General features: G+C 39.4%; 1 pseudogene; it reads left to right on the forward strand.

The window, feature by feature from the left end:
• The first annotated feature begins 18,803 nt into the window (after positions 1–18,803).
• Positions 18,804–19,495, forward strand: LOC129009921 (protein BTG1-like; annotated as a pseudogene).
• Positions 19,496–22,322: the final 2,827 nt, after the last annotated feature.

Consider the following 22,322-nt stretch of genomic DNA (forward strand, 5'->3'; position numbering starts at 1 on the left):
AGGAAAACTACAATTTAAGCAACACTGGGCAGGCTCAAAACAGATATTTCACTACAAGTCAGTGTGGCTGCAAGTTCTCCATTAGATATGCCTACCCTAAATGTTTGAAGCCACATCAGAATTCAATAGTCCTCTTTGAAAATGGCATGAATTAAACCAGTAGTTTTTGACATTAGGGATATTACTGGATTGCAGATGAAGAGCCAGGCCCTGGAAGAATGATCATAGAAAAGAGTTTCCTGTTTTAAGAAAGTGAAACAAAGAAAGGTGAAGTAACAGGACTTCAAAAACAAATTTTGACCTATTGTGCCTAACAAACTTCCCAATTGCCTTTACCATCAACTACACAGACTTCCTTACTGCCTTCCAAATATGATACTCCTCTGAAAACTTTAAGTCATACAAACGATTTCATTAATCCATCCATCCATTCATGCGTTTATTCATCCATCTATTCATGTAGCTATTCAGTTGCTTTGTAAGTAGTTTTTGATCCTATTAGGGCTAGACATCATGCAAGATTCTAGAAATAGGGTGGTCAAATAAGTATGAAAACAGGCACTTAAAGATTTTACATTCTTGTGGGGGCAAAAACAGACAGAAAAACAGACAGAAGAACAACTACTGTATAAAATACAATATAACAACTACTGTATAAAATACAGTATAAAATACAACATAAAACTACTGTATAAAATACAGTAGCCAAACATATTATTGCAGAAGTTCAGGATGCTCTGGGAGCACATAAAAGGGCACATAACCCAGACCTGGAACCTTTTAAAAAAATTTTGAGGGAAAGCAAAATGTAAATTAAGCTCTGAAGTATGAGTAGTGGTTGTCTCGAAGAACAAAGAGATGAAAAGAGCTTTCTAAGCATAACGAATGACAGATGCAAAGGTCTGGGAGGGAGAAGAATCACGGCACATGCACGAAATGAAAACTATTTGGTATGGAGGAAATACTCCTTTCTGATGCTTCAAATCAGAAAGGAATTTGTCAACAATATTAACGTATTCAGAGGAGTACTCAGTGGATTGACTTCAGGTTTGTTTCCTAGAAAGCTTGCTCTTACTGAAATTTGAAAGGGCAGCTAGAAAGAGGTGATCCAGGATGCAGGAAGACCATATGGGAGCTGGTGTAATAATATAGGTGAAAGCTGATGGCATTTTGAACTATGGAATTTGTGGTGGTATTGAAAAGAACTTGCAGATTTATATCATATTTAAGAGGTAATTATAGTGCTCAGTGAATATATGAATGTGAGGAATAAAGGAAAATGTGTCTTTCCATTTTCCTGGCTTGTCACAGAGTGAATTGTGTTGCCTTTAGCTGAGTGAGTGAAACAGAAGAAACAGATTGGTGGGAGCAGAAGGAGGACAGAAGGGCTGAGGGTTGGGAAGATGGAGTAAGTGCTTGTGGGATATTCACGTATTAATATTCACAGGAGTTTGACATTTGAATCTTGAGCTTAGAGCAGTGTGGTCTACTAGAAATAGAATGTGATCGCCCTGTGTAATTTTAAATTTTCTAGTAACCACATAAACAGAAACATTTAATTAATTTTAATAGTGTATTTTATTTAATCCAATATATCCAAAATATGATTATTTCAACATTTAGCCAATATAAAATTGTTAATGATATCTTAAAGACTTTTCTTTCGTAATTTGTTTTCACAAGCTGGTGTGAATTTTATACTTACAACATAGATCAATTTAGGCTAGCCATACTTCAAGTGGCCAATATTAGACATAATATACGTAATATTTTTCAGATTATGGTGTTAGCATCTAAGTGGGTTATAACATCATGAACTGTGAGTCATGACCAGGATTTTAGAAAATGAAATAGAATATAATAAAAAATACAGTGTATCAGACAGAATAAGTGAGAATAGTGATTTGGGAAACATCTGTTTCATATCCATGCAGCAGAGGCTGGTGGTTGTTTCCTGTTACCACTTCTCCAATTCTGCTTTAATAATAGAACTCCTGATCCTCTGCTGGGTGCAGACTGCCTAGTTGACTTCTATTTCTTAACCCACTCCCTTGAAGCTGGGTATGGCATATGACTAAGTTCTGGTGACTGGAGGGCAAGTGCAAGTGATACATGCAACTTTCAGTTCATGACTTAAAAAGGAAGGGTACAGCTCTGCGCTTCCCCTTTCTTCCTTGCGCAGGCTGGAATGTGGACATGCTGACTGTAGTGACAGGTACTGCTGTAGCTCATCAGATGGAAGCCATGTGTTAAGGAAGGCAGAACCACAACCCAGGCACAGCCTGAGCCCTTGAGTCATCAAAAGTCTACTCCAGTTGGGACCTTTATGTGACAGAGAAATGCATTCTCTTAGTTAAGCCAGTGTATTTTGAGGTCTGTTTGTTACAGCATTAAAACCTATATCCTAACCTTATTTTTCTTTTTTGCTATTTCTATCTCAGTCATCTGTATCCTTTACTATAAGTGTCCTAGGTCACAATTGTGAAAATGTGATTACAGTGTTACAGTGGGAACTGCTTATTGAACATGTACAAATTCCCTTATTTTGGGTTAAAGTTAAAGCAGTCTGAATGCCACTAGCTTGATGAGATCTGCTCTACTTATAGGGACTATGGATTTATCAGTTTATTGGGCAAGCTGATACCATGGAAATGGATGATAATACCCGGGTAGAAGATGTTGATGAAAAGAGAAAAAGAGCCCAAGACAGAGTTACAGGGAATGCCTTTGTCTAGGCAATGGGCAGAAGCACCCAAATGGAGCAAGAAGGGCCAGTTAGAGAGGAAGAAACACAGGCAGGAGTGTGAGAGGTCTCTGAGTCCCAAGGAAGGGACCACTTTAGTAAGAGAATCGTCAATAGAAGATTGCTACTAGACCAGAATGATCATGACTTTATACCAAGGCATCAATGTTAATAGCACACAACATTTTAAAAAATTATTACAAATGATTGCATAATTTTATAATGTATTGATTCAAAATGTAACATAATTTAAATGGTTTCTAAGATGCTAGAAATAAGTGAGCATTTACTTGGATTAATGACTTAAAATAGGAAGGATTAATGTTAATAGCATTCATTTGATGCCTCATGATAAATTACAAAGATGATCTGTAAAGGTTGTTATTGATGAAATCCTGGCTACCCATGTCAAGTGCCGCTGTGAAATCAAATAATAGATTGATTTTTTTTTTTTCTGCTCGGTTTAAGGACAAGGACATTGGGATTCAGCTGTTTCAGTGCTGGTGTGGGGCAGAAGCTTGCTGAGGGGGATGGGGAATGTGAGGAACTAGAGCCAGTTTGGCAGTTTGTCTGTAGGGGAGAAAAACAACAGGGCAGTACCTGTGAAAGGAATATTTCTTTAGGTGAAGATAAACTTGAATAAGTTTGAATGAAATATTGCTTCTAAAAATGCGGAGTGGCAGGCGCAAATGACAGGGGAGAGGTTGAGCTTTTTGGAGTGAGAAGGGATGATCCCAGAGGGAGGTCTCTGAAGGATGCATGCAGCAGATGTATTAAGAATGTGGGTGGAGGAATGATCCTTAATGGGAGAGATGCCGCATTCATTATAATCACAGATAAAAAGGAAAGTATTATTAAAATCCCCTTTCACCATGACAGAGCCTCATATTCTTTAGGAGAGGGAAAACGAGCTTGAGGGAAAAAAATAACTGAATCAGTTAGTTGCCAGGACACCTGAGCCCTACTTCTAACTTAGCTGTGTGGTCCCAGGTAACTCAGTTAACTGCTCTGAGCCTCAGCTTTCATGCCAATAGTGGGGCAATAATATCTGTGGTTTCACCTTCATGGGGTAGTTTCATACAAGATGCTAGGTGTAACACAGCTTTAACATTCTGATCCTTACTATACCAGTGTAAATTAATTTTTATAGTTTGAATGCTAATGGCTGAGGATGACATCTATTTCATCTCTGTTCTGGGTTTCGCTACAGGAATAGCATCCATCAGCATTTCCAGGAAAAATCACCAATTGGGTTACCCGAGTAGCAAGTTCTTGACAGAAAAGGGAGCACACAATTTGAACAAGTTCTATACAGTTTTGAAGTATTTAGCAAATATTGCTAGAAAGCTGAGGTAAAGGGGTAAAGAGAGACAAAAAAGGAAGGGAAAAAGATACTTCATGGAAAAGAAAGTAGAAGAGCAAAATACAGGAAAACACATAACAGTAAGAACAAACAAGGAATGTTTGGGAAATGAGAGAAATTAGGATTAGGAGGTAGGTGGGCCTTAACAAAAATAAATAGAATAAAATTTTCTCCTTGTATTGCTGTAGTGCTTCCCAGGAACTGAATATAACTTACTTGATTGTACCAGTTGTACAGTTAGTGCACGTTATCCTCAAAAAGAGAACACTTAAGCTTCCCATAGTCCTGACAGTGATGATAATGACAATTTCGTCTGGTTACATATTAACTACTATCAAAATCAGAAAGCTCAGTAGGTGGCACAACCATATTCACCCTATTAGAGGGTGTACTGGCTTTGTCTTTGACCAAGTATCTTGGGCAAAATCTGCAGTGAAGGAAATATGTATCTACAGAGATGTACTCAGTGATCAAAGAGCAGAGTTTTTCTCATTCGTGCTATCCCACTAACGTGTGTGTGTGTGTATATATATATATACTTTTTTTTTCAGAGACAGGGTCTTGCTCTGTTGCCCAGGCTGGAGTACAGTGGTTAGATCATAGCTCAGTGCAGCCTTGAACTCCTAGGCTCAAGCGATCCTCCCATCTCAGCCTCCCAAATAGCTAAGACTACAGGTGCACTCCACCACACCCAGCTAATTTTTTTCTTAAGCTTTTTGTAGAGGCAGGGTCCTACTATGTTGTTCAGGCTAGCCTCAAAGTCCTGGCCTCAAGGGATCTTCCTATCTCGGCCCCCTAAAGTGTTAGGGTTACAGGCATGAACCATCACACCTGGCCTTTCTGCTTTTTAATGAGAAAAAATATTTGAATATACAAAGATACAAGCACATCCTCAGGTTGTTTTCATTCTAAAATGCTTCCATCTTCTCTCAAAATTATCAAAAAGCAGTTTGGGAGACTGAGGCGGGTGGATCATGAGGTCAAGAGATCGAGGCCATCCTGGCCAACATGGTGAAACCCCGTCTCTACTAAAAATACAAAAATTAGCTGGGCGTGGTGGCATGCGCCTGTAGTCCCAGCTGCACGGGAGACTGATGCAGGAGAATCGCTTAAACCCGGGAGGCAGAGATTGCAGTGAGCCGAGATCACGCCACTGCACTCCAGCCTGGCAACAGAGTGAGCCTCTGTCTCGAAACAAACAAAAAAACAAAAACAAAAAGAAAGAAAGAAAGCGTTTTATCTTTTTAATCAGGATACACTTGGTCCTTTAGGTTTCTAAAGAGGACTGATTTCCACACATAATCCATTTTATTAGATCCTATGTTTGCTACAGAGGAATTAGTGTTTGGACTAAAACAATTTACTACAAACAATAGAATTCAATGGCTGTCCTAACATATTTATACTTTTGGTCATGTAGAAGTATTTTTGTATAATGAATCTGTCCCCACTGTGAATTTGCTATGTATATACATTTCAAATTTATAGATACTATCTCATCAACTTTCTAAAATTACTGCCAACTTACCTTCTCACTAACAATGCTTATGTGTATGTATTTTCCCAGCACTCATTTAAAATTTTACCAATCTGATGGGGAAGGGAGCATGATCTATTTTGTCTTTTCTTTTTCAAGTTCATGATTACTGGTGATGTTCAGCATCATTGTCACTTGTAGGAACCCTGTTGCTTATAATTTATCTTTGTTTAACTTTCTTTTTGTTTATACTTTATCTTTATTTTCTGATTAAGAAGTCCTGCATATGCATACTAAAATTGTAAAAATATTATCCTACATTTTTTCCTACGTTAAGTATTTGTGTTTAGATTTTAATCTTCATCTGCAGTTTATTTTGGAATAGGAAGCAAGGTGGGGGAAATGTTACAGGATTACTTTTCCTTTGATGAACAGAAAATAAGTGTATGCGTGTTTGTGTGTGGGTGTGCACAAGGTTGATTCATGACTCTCAACCATAGGAGCCCCTTTGTTCACTGTAGCTCTCATGTTCGCTGTGGAACTTTCCAGTGTCAGAATTTTCATTTTAGAGAGTTCTATTTAGTTTGGGAGCAAACATTGGGGTTAAATTTTTAAAAGTAGGAAAGATAAAGTTGTTTGCCAACTTTACTTAATTACTCAGATGATGCTGATGATAATGAGGCTAACAACAATAGCTACAACAGTAGCAAGTAACGACAGCTAGCAATTATGTAGTACTTACTATATAAATGGGCTAAGACAAGTTCTAAGAGATGTAGATGTTCTAATTTTTGTTATGCTAAAAGATTATTATGCTGTTAGTTGAACTATCAGTCCCTAAACCGACAATTTACAGTAATATTATAAAAATTTATTAAAAAGTAATTATGGAATATATTGTATAAGGTATTATTGAAAGTTCTTAAGTTTTAAATAGTGTAGCTTTCATAATTCATGTATTTTCAAAGCAAGTTATACATATGTACTCTCATTATTTAATTTAAAGTAATGCAATATAATTTGAAGGTAAAATTACAAGTTATTTATAAAGAAAAGGGTATAAAAAGGCATGGTATTTAAGATGTAAGTATCAAACTGGTTTTTGACTTTTGGCAGTAATTATAAATAAGTATTTACTAATTAGACATCATAATGTAACTTTTTCCATGTAATTAAAGAAGTGGTATAGACTGCTAACATATTTTAACTTTTATTAGAAAGTAAAACATGTTAATTTTTATTAGATAAAATAATTTGAATATATCTTGTTACAGGTACAAATATTTTAGGACATAATTTTATAAATGAATTTTAAGTGACCTTATTTAATCTTGTATACAGTAGTTCCCCTTATCTGAGGGGCATATGTTCCAAGATCCCCAGTGGACACCTGAAACCACAGACAGTACCTAACCCTATATATACTATGTTTTTTCCTATGCATACATACTTAGGATGAAGTTTAATTTATAAATTAGGCTTAGTAAGAGATTAACAAAACTGATAATAAAAGAACAATTATAACAATATGTCAACATCACTACTCTTGAGCTTTGGGACCATTATTAAGTAAAATAAGGATTACTTGAACATAAGCACTGCAGTATTGACGTAGCTACTAAGTGACTGGGGTGGGGGTTAGGGGGAATAACAGCAGCATATACAGCATGGATACGCTGGAGAAAGGAATGATTCATATCCCAGGTGTCAAGATTTTATCACACCACTCAGAATGGCACACAATTGAAAATTTATGAATAATTTATTTCTGGAATTTTCCATTTAATATTTTTGGACCCTGGATGACCAACGGTAACTGAAACCACAGAAAGTGAAGCTGCAGATAGGAGAGAACTAATATACTATCCTTCTTGCATAAAGCACATCAGCAATACTAATTGACTACATTTCTAGTTTCAGTTTCTTCCTTGTTTGTGAAGCAATTACAGTATTTTCCTAGATCCTTTACATTATCCCTTAAACTTTACAGTAATTTCCTCTATGCCTAATTCAATGGCTTTTTTTTTTTCGCAGAAAATGCAAGATGAGCCTAGAATATCTTATCCTACCAAACAGAAAGGATGCTGCCAAAGACTACTAGGGTTATGTCGAAAGGACTCAGCTGCTGCCCTTAACCCATTTCCTATTTAGAAAAAAAAAGTGCAGCTCCCTGCCAGCATTCATTTAATTTTAGTAAACACATTCTTTGAGGCTGAAGCAAATCTGACTGATTTTCAATGTGAAAATAAAATATAAAAGCTGTTCTTGGAGTTATTTCTAAACAGAACTTGTCTCTAATCCTAGCGTAACAGACATATATGTGATGTTACCTTGGGATTAGAGACAAGAGGATTCTCGGGGCAAATGGGAAATTCATTAAGATGTTTCCACTTGCCAAAGATGGGATGCCATTGATGGTAGCCGCTGCTGCCATAATGTTGGCTGCAATGGAGCCGGTGGGAGCTCCGTGCCTTCTGAGTTGGGGCCAGAGTTCCCCGGGTGCCGCTGCAGCTGCCCAAACCGAGGCTGCAGACCCAGGCCTCCTGCTCTATGGAGCAGGTAGGAGCCCCGCCCAAACTGCGGCTGTGGATCTGAGCCTCCCTGTGCTCTTGGAAGGGGCTGGGAGCTGGCAAGATCTACACTCCCCGTGCAGCTGCGGCACCCCGACCAGTGGCTGCAGACCTGGGCCTACCGCTCCACTGAGCCGGAGAGAGCCCGGGACAAGCGGGAGCCCTGCGCATTCCCAGTTGGCTGCTCCGGAGATCCCCTGGTGCAGCTGCGGCACCTTCACAGGTGCAGGTCCAGGCATCTCTACAGCCTGCACCCTCGAGAGCCGGGAAGACCCTCCCCTTCTCTCGACCCTGCAGGCTCAGGGGTGTCTGCTCCCATTGCCTGGCCTTTCTCCTCTCCCAGAGCCTGCTCCAATCTTGGGGCTGACCCCAGGGGCCATGAATGGCAGCGGGAGGCAGACAGACTCCTGGGCAGAAGGGGCAGGTCCCCTGTAAGGCCCCACCTTCAGGCCAGGGAGGACCTGAAGGTTGAGAGCCCGGCAGTCAGTCCCTAGGACTCGTGGTGCCTCCTTTGGCCTGCCCCTGGCTGCCCATGGATCAATCAGCAGGCATTTCCTCCACCCCATAAAAGCCTCGGGCTCAGGCAGAGCAAGAGAGAGGATGGAGGGACAGGAAGACCAGTCGCAGAGAGAAGCTGCCCTCTCTGCTGATAGCAGGAGACGATGGGACAACCAGCTGCACAGAGGAACTACCCTCTCTGCTGAGAGCTTCAGAGACCTGCAGAGACGTCGGGACTACCATGCAGAGAGGAGCAAGGGGCACCCGCTCCAGGGCCTCCTCTCTGCTGAGAGCAGTAGATGTTGGGAAGACCTGCCTACGGAGAGGAGCTACCCACCGTGGGTCTCCTCTGAGCTGTTCTAAAACATAGTAAAGCTCATCTTCGTCCTGCCCTTCACTTGTCTGGGTACCTCATTCTCATTGTGCACCCTTCACTTCTTCGTGTACCTCATTCTTCCTGTCATTCTTCCTGGATGCAGGACAAGAACTCGTCGCCGGCCACAGAAGTTTCTGGCCAGAAAATCGACACCTCAAAGCACTAGGTAATACCTTGAGTTTAAGAAATACAGAAAATACAATGAACTTAAGCTCATTAAATATATTTAAATTCATGAGTTAATAATATATTTTTTAATCTAATTGGTCACATTATTTTCAACTGACAAAAAATTATATAGACATTGTGTGCAACATGTCATTCTGAAATATTATACATTGCAGAATGGCTTCAATGGCATTTTTAAGGTATTCCTCTCCATGGACTCTTTCCAAAGACTTTTAATCTAGGTTTTACATAAAAACTGAGTTTTAAAATAATGTGTGTATATATATTTGTTTGTTTGTTTGTTTGTTTTTCGAGATGGAATCTTGCCCTATCGCCCAGGCTGGAGTGCAGTGGCACAATCTTGGCTCACTGCAACCTCCACCTCCTGGGTTCAAGTGATTCTCCTGCCTCAGCCCCCCAAGTAGCTGGGACAACAGGCGCTTGCCACCATGCCTGGCTAATTTTTGTATTTTCAGTAGAGACGGGGTTTCACCATATTGGGCAGGCTGGTCTCAAGCTCCTGACCTTGTGATCCACCTACCTCGGCCTCCCAAAGTGCTGGGATTACAGGCTTAAGCCACTGTGCCTGGCCATGTTTATATTTTATAAGTTCCTGTACTTTATTCCTCAAATTTGTAATTACAATAATGCAACTGGCATAACAATATACCACAATCATACAGGGTGAGCATGTAACTCAACTGTTAGGAGCAGAAGTATGTAGAAATATTAGAGATTATTATTAATCACAGTATTTAATATTGTACTAGTTTCATTTTCTGAAGTGGAGAATGTTATTTCGTCTGGTGAATCTCTTAAGACCTAGCATTTTTACTATAACTCATTTGAATGTTATATAAAATATATTCTCTTGAAACTTTATTTCAAAACAGTAACAACTTTAGGTTTCATATTTAGGACATAATGTGTATGAAGCAACTTTTCATGTGACACAGGACTTTTTGAGAGGAAAACTTGAGTTTGCTGTTTCTTCATTTTATAAACCAAGCGAGAGTCCTGGTAGAGGCTTAAGTTTTTCAGAAGAATGCATAACTTACCCGCTGCCCATCTGATTTCTAAATATGGAACTATCCAACATACCAATTAAGAATACAGGGACTCCAGGTCTTTCAGTGGGCTGCTATCTAGCCCCCATCCAAAGCTTGACTAAAAGAGGTGATGTGTGTAAAATACCAGACTGCTCCAAGCCTAGAAGTTTCTCTTAAGTATGGGTGCTCCCTCCCTGTTCTTGTCTCCACCATGGAATACAATGGACTGCAATCTGACTTTCAGCTGATCACTGCCTGAAACTTCTGTGCCTAGTTCTCCGCCTGAGATTCTGCTCCCACCAGTGAGGAGGCCTTAATTTTTTCTTTTACTCACTTGTCCATTTAGTCTGTATATCATCACTAGACGATGCTGAAGTGTATTAGACTTTGCTGAAAGGGTTACAGTAATTAATTACAGAAAACATTATAACACAAGAGGGAAAATACAGAGCTATATGGTAAATATACTTTGTCCTGCAGTCTATGAGTAAAAGCTCTAGATATTACGTTCTTTCTAGGTGGTCTGTCATGGACACACTCAGCTCCTAATCTCAGTTCCTTGTTCTCACCTTCTTCCTATCCCTTTATTAAAGCACCTCATTCTTCTCTTCTCTGCTATCTTTCCAACAAACTTTTGAGAATGTCTGTCCAGTCCCCCTAGGAATTGATTCATCTCTCCACAGGAGTACATTTTTCCCGTCTGGGTTGTTCTGTCTAGAATAATGCCAGGGAACGGCCTTTGGTAGGACACCCAGTGGTGGGCTTGGTTAGCTTTCTGGGGAATGAGGACTGTGCTTTAAATTCTGTGGCAGTCCATGGTGAGTTTAGGAGCTTGAAGCCTGGTTCCCTCTTAAGTTCTCCTCACCAGTGGTTTTGGTGTTTTATCGGCCCTTTTTTGGGTCCACTCATAGCATAAAATCCACTCATAGAACAAAAATTCTTATAATTGGTAATGATGCAATTAAAATTTCCGATTCCTCCTGCCGATTGCAGCTCCTTGGACCGTTCTCTGCCTCACCCTAACTTCCTGCAGCTCTCGCCAGTCATTGGCCACTTAGTCCTTTGGGGGCTGGGCAGCGGCTCCGTGCACTTTGGGGTCGGCCAGGGCACCTTCCTAGAGCCCAGCATCCACTGGGGCTCCAAAGCCGTGGACTGTCTGTATCCTCCACCCACTTTGTGCCCTCATCCTCCTCCGGGGCTGTGGCAGCGGCGATGCCAGCGTCCTGTGCAGGTCCGACAGGCTGCTGACGGGCACCAAGATCACCACGCAGAACATCCACGACCACGTGGTTCCTACCTGGACAAGGTGCGGGCTCTAAAGGAGGCCGGGTGAGCTGAAGGTGAAGATTCGCTACTGGGACCACAAGCAGGGGCCCGGGCCCCCGGCAATTACAGCCACTACTTCAAGACCCATCGAAGACCTGCGGGACAAGATTCTTGGTGTCACCACTGAGAACTCCAGGATTGTCTTGCAGACCGACAACCCCCGCCTGGCTGCAGATCACTTCCGAACCAAGTCTGAGGTGGAGCAGGCTCTGCGAAGGAGCTTGGAGGCAGACATCAAGGCCTGCGGCAGGGCGCCCGATGAGCTGACCCCAGCCAGGGCTCACCTGAAGACGCACATCCAAGACCTGCAGGAGGAGCTGGATCACCTGGAGAAGAACCACAACGAGGAAATCAGGGCTGCGGGTGGCCAGGTCAGTGTGGAGGTGGATTCTGCTCCAGGCTTTTGTCTTGCCAAGATCCTGGGCAACACATGAAGCCAGTATGCGGTCTTGGCTGAGCAGATGCGGAAGATGCTGAGCCTGGTCACCAGCCAGACTGAGGAGCTGAGCTGGGAGGTCGCTGGCCACACGGAGCAGCTCCAGATGTGCAAGTCCGAATCACGGACCGGTGGCGTACCCTCCGGGGTCTTGAGATTGAGCTGCAGTTGCAGCTCAGCATGAAAGCCACATTGGAAGGCCGCACTGCAGGAACGCAGGCCTGCGTTGAGGCCCAGCTGGTGCAGATCCAGACTCTGAGCAGCGGTGCCGAAGTCCAGCTGGGCGATGTGTGTGCTGGCTGCCAGGGGAGGCCTGAGCAGGAGATCACTGCCGACCACATCCTGCTGGAGCGCCAGAAAGATCCTTACAGCAACCTGCCCATCTGCAAGGTCCGCTGAGTGGCAGGCTCCTGGGCTTCTGCTCTCCTTCAGAGGGAGGATCCTGGGTAGGGGATGGGAAGGGAGGGACCCTTACTCCTGGCTCTTCCCCTTACTTGCTAATACAATTTTATGGCCCAAGGGGGTGGGGGGAAGAATGCAATTAACTTCCAAACCAGTTTTTCTTACACCACTTTTCTCTGGCAGAAGCTGGAGTGGGGTGACTGGGTCTGCGGGTATTTCATACTCGCTGTTACATGTTTTTGAAGTATGTGAAATCTATTCTCTTTGCTATGTATTTAGGCTCTAACTTTGGTAAAACCAGACCACCAGAGTACTACACACCTGGACTGTACTAGCTTGACTTGTAATGGGGTTTCATGAAGTGGCTTGCTTTTGAATGTTACCAGCTAGCCAGAACCTCTTTCTTCCTCTCTTTCTCTTTCTTCATCAAAAGATAGTTTTAAGAAATAACCATGTTTATTACTCAAAACCTACACAGGCACATCGGGCATATCCTAGGCACTTAATAACAATCGGTATTCATTAAATGAAGAACTGTATTAAATTAATTTCTTAATTTGGTGCTAAATATAAATTTTTATTGAAGGCATTATTCATTATCACTAGTTGATGATACATTTATTATTTCATTCAATAAATATAAATTCTATTGGTGACTACATAAGTACGAATAAATGGTCATTACTATTTGAGGAGAGAGATAGAGAAGAAAGTACCTTGTAATTTTTTTAATTTTTTCTAATATTTCTCTGACTATAAAAAGTAATGTATAATTATAAAATATATAAGTATGAAGAAAATATAAAGTAATGTGTGAGCTACCCACCAAATTCATAAACTGAAAGTATTTTCAGTATTATTGTATATAATAATGTATATGAAGATGCAGGTATGGGTTTTCCTTTTTCCCATCTTACGCATGTTTTTTTTTTTTTTTTCCCGAGACTGAGTTTCACTCTGTCGCCCAGGCTAGAGTGCAGTGGCGCGATCTGCTCACTGCAAGCTCCGCCTTCCGGGTTCAGGAGTAGCTGGGACTACAGGCGCCCGCCACCACGCCCGGCTAATTTTTTTGTATTTTTAGTAGAGACGGGGTTTCACCGTGTTAGCCAGGATGGTCTAGATCTCCTCACCTTGTGATCCACCCTCCTCGGCCTCCCAAAATGCTGGGATTACAGGCGTGAGCCACCGCACCCGGTGAACCATTTTTAAATATACAGTTTAGTAGTGTAAAGTATATACACATTGTTGTGAGACAGATCTCCAGAGCTTTTATATCTTGCAAATCTGAAACTCTATACCTATTAAACAACCTATTAAACACTTCCCTTTTCTCCTCTTCTCTGTCGCTGGGAACCAGCATTCTTCTTTCTGTTTTTATGAATTTGGCTTGGATACTTCATATAGGTGAAATAATACAGTATTTCTCATTTTGTGACTAGCTTATTTTACTTAGCAAAATTTCTTCAAAGTTCATCCATGTTGCAGCATGTATCAGAATTTCATTTCTTTAAAAAAAAAGCTGAATAATATTTGATTGTATGTATTCATTCTTCCATTGATGGACATTTGGCTTGCTTTTACTTCTTGGTTATTGGGAATAGTGCTATGACTGTGGTATGTAAATATCTCTTCAAGACCATGTTTTCAATTCTTTTGGATATACACCCATAAGTAAAATTCCTGGATTGTAAGGTAGTTCCATTTGAATTTTTTGAGGAAACTTCGCAGTGTTTTCCACAGCAGTTAAACCATTTTATAATACCACCAACTGTGCACAAGGGTTTCAATTTCTCCACATCCTTGTCAACACTTGTTACTTTCTGTTTTTTTTTTTAATAGCAGCCATCCTCAAAGATGTGAAGTAATATGTCATTGTGATTTTGATTTGCATTTCTGTGGTGATTAGTAATGTTGAGCACCTTTTCAATGTTTATTAGCCATTGGTATATATTCTTTAGAGAAATATCTATTCAAATATTTTGCACACTTTAAAATCTAGTTATTTGATTTTTTTCATTGTTTAGTTGTGGGAGTTCTTTATATATTGTGAATAATAACTTCTAAATATATTCTTTGCAAATATTTTTTTCCCATTTTGTATGTTGCCCTTCACTCTTTTGATTGTGTCCTTTGATGCACAAATGTTTTCAAGTTTGATGTAGTCCCATTTATCTATTTTTGCTTTTGTTACCTGTGCTTTTGGTGTCATATCTAAGAAGTCATTGACAAACCCAATGTCATGAGATTATCCTGCCTGTTTTCTTCTAGAAATTTTATAGTTTTAGGTCTTATGCTTATGTCTTTAATATATTATAAGTTAAATTTTGTAGATAGTGTGAAATCAAGGTTTAACTTTCATTACCAGTGTTCCAAACACCACTTGTTTAGGAGACTATCATTTTCCCAATGAGTGGTCTTGGCACCCTTGTTGAAGATCATTTGACCATATATGCACAGGCTTATTTCTAGGCTCTTTATTCTATTCCAATGGTTTATTTGTCTGTCTTTATGCCAGTGCCACACTGTTTTGATTAATGTATCTTTGTAATATGCTTTGAAATCAGCAAGTGTGAGTCTAATACCTTTGTTCTTCTTCCAGAGTTGTTTTGGCTATTTCAGATTCCTCGAGATTCCATATGAATTTGGGGATGGATTTTCCTTTTAAAAGTGAGAGTTTACTATACATTTTGGTCTTCCATTATTTAAATTAAAATATATGTTGGGGAAGCTTTCCATGTTAGTATATCTCTATTAAGAGGAATATACTCTTTTGAATAATTACATTTTATAATTTTATGTATATTATAATCAATCCCATAGTGATATTTAATCAGATTTTTGTTATTCTAGTTACTCTAGTTATTCTAGCTCACTTCAATGAGCATCCTTGTTTTTGAGGTGTAGTCTCTAAGGTAAGTTACTAGAGGTGAGAAAGTTAGATCAAAGGGTAAACACTAGGATGTAAATTCCACAAAGGAAAGGATGTTGTTCATTGCTGTATTCCCAGTGCCTAGAACAGTACCTAGCATGCACTGCGTACAGGTGTTTGATAAATATTCAGGTAATGATGAAAGGGTACATACTATATATATGTTTATATATTTGTGTTTTATTTATGCTTATATAAATATCAATATAATTTATATATATATAGTTTATATACACATATATACATTTCTAAATTTCTAAGATATAACTCTTGAGTTGAATCTCACAAAAAATGAGAAGATGTTTTCCAAGCAGACTGTGGCAGACACTGCTCATTGGCTAAACTACCCACAACATCCCTCTCTCTAGGCATCTTCAAACCAGAGTGACTATGGTGCTGTTTGGGCAATGAGATATAAGTAGAAAACTGCTTGGTAGGGCTTATGGGAAACATTTACTTTCTTAAAGAGAAGAGTTGTAGTGGGCATACCCCTGAATGTCCTTCCTTGTTCTTACTTAATGGAAAATAGGTGTGATATTTAATATTTCAATGACCATCTTGAGACAGCAAAGTAACAAGCAGGGGGATGAAGCTCTGCATGTTAAGGAAGTCTGAAAGATAAAATGGGCCTTGGTCCTCATCGGCATTATTGGGCAATTCTATCAACCTTGGAACACCAACCTATGGACTTTCCTATTTGTTTAAGCAACTGCTAGTTGCTTTTCTGTTATTTATTGCCAGAAGGATTCCAGCTGACACAAAATATTTTCAAGATAGGTCATTGTGATAAAAGACATGGGTTGTGAAACAACATAGGGTGTTAAGTAATCTGCAAGTACAGAAAGGAGGTCAACTTGACTGTGGCTTAGGGATTAGACTAAAGAGAGAGAGAGTCAGAGCCCTGTGTGCCATATGAAAGAATCTGGATTCCATTCTGCAGGCAGTTGTGTAGATAATGAAGTGAGTTAGGCATGAGAGAAACATGATTACTCTGGCATGAATATGACACACACATTGGAGAAGGGCAATATAGTCAGCAGGAAGACCATTCAGGGGGCTAATTCAATGTTCAGTTGAAAGAAAATGAGGGCCCAAAGTAAGATTACAACAGTGGGAAGAGTGAGAAAAATATGGATTTCAAATGTATGTGATGTGACCTAATTACTACTTTAATATGTATGGGCACGTTGGAGAGAGAAGTTGTGTTACTGCAAATTATCACATCTGAAGCACCATTGAGGTAAGGACACAATTTTCTAATAAAGTATTTAAAGGAAAAATTTCCACCTGATTAATGATTAGATGTGTATCCAATTATGAAACACTACTGATCACAAAACATATCTTGATTTTGGAGATGTGAAAAGATATGCCTCTTTGAATCAATGAAAACTGGTATAGCTAAACTAATATTTATAGATACTGTACGCCAGGCATTGTGATAGGCACCTTGCTCATTTCACTTAGTGAACTCAAAACTTTATGAAAAAGGTGTGGGTTTTTTTTTTTTCATTTTAGAGATAAGTAAAGGATGATTGTAGATTTCCTACTGGGGTAAGTGCTGGGTTTGTTGTTAATAACAGATAGGGAAAGCAGACATATTGAATTTGAGGTTCTTTTGAGATATCCAGTGAAACTATTCAGTAGGGAGCTGGGCACAGAGTTCAGAAGTTAAAGAAAAAAAGTGATTAATTGGGTTCAGTCAATATTTAAAGGCTGACAATGAACCAAGCTCTTGAATTAGGTACTGGGGATGTGTGGCAAGTAAAGCAATCAAGTGGAGAAGATGGATATTATTTAGTCAGTTCACAAGAATTTTAATGCATATTTTGTATCAGATACTATTCTGTGGGTAACAAAAACCACATGTTCCTGCCATTGGGGATTTTACATTCCTGTGGAAGAATACAGATCAAAGTATATAAACAAATAAATTAAATAAGGTAATTCCATATGATGATAAATGCTGTGAAAGAAAAAAATGTTTCTTTTCTTCCCTGAACATCTAGGGAGATCCAACATAGATTGTGCATTCAGTCAAGACCTCTCTTATGATACGGCATTTAAGCTGGGAATTTATCCTTGCAAAAAGGGAGAGGGCAAGTTTTACAGCATTATAGGCAGAGGGAAGCACGTGCTAAACTCCCCAGACAGAAATAAAGTATTCAAGATTAGAGAGAGGGCCAATGTGCTGACATATCATCACCAAAGAGGGGAAAAGTGTGAGGCAAGAGAATCACAGTGAAAATAGCAATCTGGGAGCTACCTATACACACTATTAAAAGTTGTAGAAATGAATGAAGAAAATGTAGAGTGCAAACAACAAGCAGCATAGATCTAAATCTAGAAGAATCTCAACATTTAGAGATCTGATAAAGAAGATATCCAGAAACTGGTCTGTGAAGGAGGGGCCTCAGAAGAAAAACAAAAAAGTGTTATTTTACAGAAATCAAAGCTAGAGATTGTTCTAGGAAGTATAGATTGTTGAGTTTAATGCTGCTGGCAAGAACCCTGCTCTCAATATCAACCTTGGTAGAATTGGAAGGAAGTCTACGGAACTCTTCTTTCCCTGGTTAGACTTTGCCTGTCTTGGTCTCAGTAACTATCATGGCAGAATTGCACAAGGGACTAGAGAACCCGTGGTGTTGTGGAGAAGAATGCCATTTCCAATCTCTCCATCATTCCCCACCTCAAGTGTTTGACTTCAGTCTCAAGATAGAGGCTATAATCCAGACCTCTTCGTAAGAGAAAATCAAACTAATGCCCATACACCCATACATCTCTATTTACTTCGGTTGCTATAAGAAAAAGACACCAGGTGTCTTTTTTTCTTTTAAAAATTTTATTTTATTGTGGTAAGAACATTTAACATGAGATCTCCCTTTTAACAAATTGTAAGTGTACAATACATTATTGTCGACTATAAGTACAACATTGTAGAGCAAATCTCCAGAGCTTATTTACCTTGCTTCACTGAAATTTTATGTCCATTGATTACAAACTCCCCGTTCCCTCTTCAATTTAGCCCCTGACAACCACTATTTTGCTCTTTGATGCTATGAATTTGGCTGTTTTAGATAAATCATGTAAGTGGAATCATGCAGTATTTGTCTTTCTGTGACTTATTTCACTGAGCATAATGTCCTCAAAATTCATTAATTTTGTCGTATACAGAATTTTCTTCTTTTTAAAGAAGTTCGCCCTTGGGTGCTGGAAAGGCAACTATTGGGATCTTCAGAGGCTGTGCAGCTAGGGGTGGAGGCAGCTGGGGAGGTCCTAGCCATGTAACCAAACCGCCATCGCTCCTCTCTTCCTCTCTTCTGCCTCTTCCTGTCTAGAAAATAACTTTTTTACTCTAATGAAAGAAAAAAGTAGCTGTCTGTCCCTCACACCCTCTCTTCCTCTCAGCCCTGTGCTCTGTGAGGAAGCCCTGGGGGCTGCTCAGCTGCTGAGGCAGCGCAGCTGAGCCCCGGCATTCCCGGGCCGCCCCACCTCTGCCTCCTTGCATCCCATCTACCCCAGAGCCACCACTAGGGTAGGCGAGATGGCCGCCGCCATGTCCGTCGTCTCCAAGTTTCTCCACAGCAAAGGGCTCACGAACGGGCAACAGCTGCAGACCTTCAGCCACAGCCTGCAGGAACTGCTGACAGCACATTATAAACATCACTGATTCCCAGAAAAGCCATACAAAAGATCAGGTTATCTTTGTATTCGCATGAACTATAAAATGGATCCCCTGGACAGGCAGCACAGCGGATTGGACCGAGCAGTCAGGAGCTGCTCAAGCTTCTCCCAAGTGAACTCACACTCTGGGTTGGACTCACGCTCACCTCAACCTATGAGATGTCTGTCCTACAGAATTGGAGAGGATGGCTCCAACTGCGTGCCATATGAAAGCCCCACCAGCAGGAGGTAGCACTCAAAACAGCACCGACATGCAAAATGGTACACAGCTGAATAAGCTATAAGGACGAATTTCTCTGGGGCACAACAAGCTCTTCCAAAAACTACAGTATGATGGCTGTATCAGGTTAAGATGGATCATCTTACAGTGCATGGAAATATTTGATTTTGGCTTTGGGTGGGCTGCTATTGGGGATGGATTATGGAATTTAAACCATGTCACAGCTGTGAAGATCTGGCGCAAGATAGAGTGGTAAACATTTTTTTTAAAGTGACAGTGCCATAGTTTGTACAGTACCTTTCAATAATTTAATAGCCTGTGAGTCCAAGTAAATGATCGCTTTATTTGCTAGGGAGTGAAGTCCTAGAGTGGTTTCAGCTTCTCCCAGACATACTTAAATTTTTACATCAGTTCCTTTAAAGAACATCTGTATGTCAAAGAACCTTTCTCTGTAGTAGATCTCGCAGAGGAATTTGCACTATCACACTTGAAAATTATTGTTTACCTTTTTGGCAGCTCAATAGGGGAGCTCAACGTTTTAAACATGGTAGTACTGGAAATTTTACAAGACTTTTACCTAGCAAATATTTCTAAATGTACATAAAGACAAGCTAGCAAACATGACCTGGGAAAATGGTCAGACTTTGTATTGTGTTTTTGACCTTGAAAGTAGCAAGTGACCAGAATCTGCCATGGCAATGGGTTTTTAAAAAGACCCTTAGAAAGACTGTTTCAACTGTGGTTTTGGCACCAGCCAGCTCTACGTACATTTGCTAGCTTGTAGTTTTCTAAGACGGAGTAAAGTTCTATTTTAGAAAGTGGAGGTCTGGTTTGTAACTTTCCTGGGTAAAAGTATTTTCATCTATTTTGTGAACTTTGTTAATCATCTTTTATTTGGTAAATTATGAATGGGTATAAATTTGTACAGTTCATGTATATTGATTGTGGCAAAGTTGTATAGATTTCTATATTTTGGGTGAGAAATTTTTCTCCTCTAATAAATTGTTTCTTATCTTGGCATTTAAAAAAGACAATATTCCATTGTGCATGTGTGTGTGCATACATATGTGCATATATATATGCACATATATATAATATGCATATACATATATACAAATATACATGAATATATACACCATGTTTCCATAGCAGTTGCACCATTTTGCATTAACACCAACAGTATACAAAGATTCTAGTTTTTTCCACATCTTTGCCAACCACTTGTTGTCTTTTATTTGATAATAGGCATCCTGACATGTGTGAAGTGATATCTCATTGTGGGTTTGATTTGCATTTCCCTGATTAGTGGCATTGAGCATTTTTTCATATACCTAGTGGCCATTTGTATGTTTTCTTTTGAAAGATGTCTACTCAGATCCTTGCCCATTTTAAAGTCATGTTATTAGTTTTTTTGCTATTGAGTTGAGTTGTAGGAGTTGCTTATATGTTTTGGATAGCAACCCCTTGTCAGACACATGGTTTGCAAATATTTTCTACCATTCCGTATGTTGTCTTTTCACTCTGTTGATTATTCCTTTGCTTTGCAAGAGCTTTCCAGTTTGACATAGTTCAACTTATTTGTTTTTGTTTTTGTTGTCTGTGATTTTGGTGTCATATCCAAGAAATCATTGCCGAGACCAAGGTCATAAAGCATTTCTTCTATTTTTTCTCAGTTTTACAGTTTCAGGCCTTACTTTTATGTCTTTAATCCACTTTGAGTTAATTCTTGTGTATGGTGTAAGATAAACATCCAATTTTATTGTTTTGCTTATGGATATACAGCTTTCTCCACACCATTTGTTGAAGGGACTATCCATTCCCCCTAGTGTATTCTTGGTACCCTTGTCAAAGACAAGTTGACCTTTTATGTGTGCATTTATTCCTGAGATCTCTATTCTGTCACTGATGTTTTTCTGTCTTTATGCCAGCACCATACTGTTTTGATTACTGTGGTTTTGTACTAAATTTTGAAATTAGGAAGTGTGAGTCCTCCAGCTTTCTTCTTCTTTCTCAAGATTGATTTTGTTATTTGTGGTGTTTTCTCCTTCCCTATAAATTTTAGGATTTCCTTTTCTATTTTTGTAAACAATACCAATGTGATTTTAACAGGAGTTGCATTGAATCTGTAGATTGCTTTTGATATTATGGTTATTTTAACAATAGTAAGTCTTCCAATCAATGAACATGGTATATATTTTTATTTAATTGTGTCTTAATTTCTTTCATCAATGTTTTGTTTCCAGATACAGGTCTTTCACTTCCTTGAAAAAGTTTTTCCTTAAGTATTTAATTCTTTTTTGTGCTGTTGTAAATGGGATTGTTGTCTTAATTTCCTTTTCAGAGTTTATTGCTAGTGTATAGAAATGCAACTGATTTTTGTGTGTTGATTTTGTAGCTTGCAATCTTACTGAATCTGTGTATTAGTTTTAATGGTTTTTTAAAATGGAGCCTTTGGGATTTTTAATACATAATATAATGGCATCAGCAAACAGGAAAAAGTTTATCTCTTCCTTTCTGATTTGGTAGCCTTTAATTTATTTTTCTTACCTAACTGTTCTGGCTAGGGCTTTGGTACTATATTGAATAAAAGTGGCAAGAGTGGGCATCATTGCCTTGCTCCTGTTCTCAAAGGAAAAGCTTTCAACTTTTCACCATTGAGTCTGATATTATCTATGGGCCTTTCATATATAGCCTGTATTATGTTGAGATACTCTCCTATTTCTAGTTTCTTGAGAGTTTTTAACATGAAAGAATGTTGAATTTTGTCAAATGCTTTTTCTGCATGTATTTATATAATCATGTGATTTTTTTTCCCTTTATTCTGTGAATGTGGTACAAATTTATACATATTGAACCATCCTTGCATCCCGGGAATACCACTTGGTCATGATGTATGATCCCTTTAATGTGCTGTTGGATTCTATTTCCTAATATTTTTTGAAGATTTTTTGCATCTATATTCTTCAAAGATATTGGCCTGTCATTTTTTTTTTCTTGTAGTGTCCTTGGCTGGCTTTGGTAGCAGTGTGCTACTGGCCTTATAAAATGAGTTTGGAAGTGTTCTCTCACTTTTTGGAAGCA

Source organism: Pongo pygmaeus, chromosome 10, assembly GCF_028885625.2.
Source record: "Pongo pygmaeus isolate AG05252 chromosome 10, NHGRI_mPonPyg2-v2.0_pri, whole genome shotgun sequence".
NCBI classification, from domain to species: domain Eukaryota; kingdom Metazoa; phylum Chordata; class Mammalia; order Primates; family Hominidae; genus Pongo; species Pongo pygmaeus.